This window comes from Penaeus monodon, chromosome 21 (genome assembly GCF_015228065.2).
Source record: "Penaeus monodon isolate SGIC_2016 chromosome 21, NSTDA_Pmon_1, whole genome shotgun sequence".
Lineage (NCBI taxonomy): Eukaryota > Metazoa > Arthropoda > Malacostraca > Decapoda > Penaeidae > Penaeus > Penaeus monodon.
In genome coordinates, this window is record NC_051406.1 from 33,253,507 (window position 1) to 33,253,718 (window position 212).

Genomic DNA, 212 nt, shown 5'->3' on the forward strand with positions numbered 1-212 from the left:
CTAAAACGGTGATAAAATAAACGACGATTTCAATAGAAGTAGCTTTAGTACCATTAATTATAATTATAGGCAGCTGCACTTTTATCATATCAATTCATTGTTACCTCCACAACTACAAGTACAGTAATGGTTTTAATAGAAAACAGATTATGATAATAATGTGAAAAACGGTGATCACACAACACTCTTGGCATTTAACCGGTGCCTTTCTT

At 32.1% G+C, this 212-nt stretch overlaps 1 protein-coding gene across 1 annotated transcript in view; it reads right to left on the reverse strand.

The window, feature by feature from the left end:
• The window catches only part of LOC119586658 (serine/threonine-protein kinase 32B-like), a gene marked incomplete at its 3' end in the record, with an annotated part of 121,163 nt that overhangs the window by 19,272 nt on the left and 101,679 nt on the right, over positions 1-212 (reverse strand). The gene's annotated exons all lie outside the window — the stretch shown is intronic.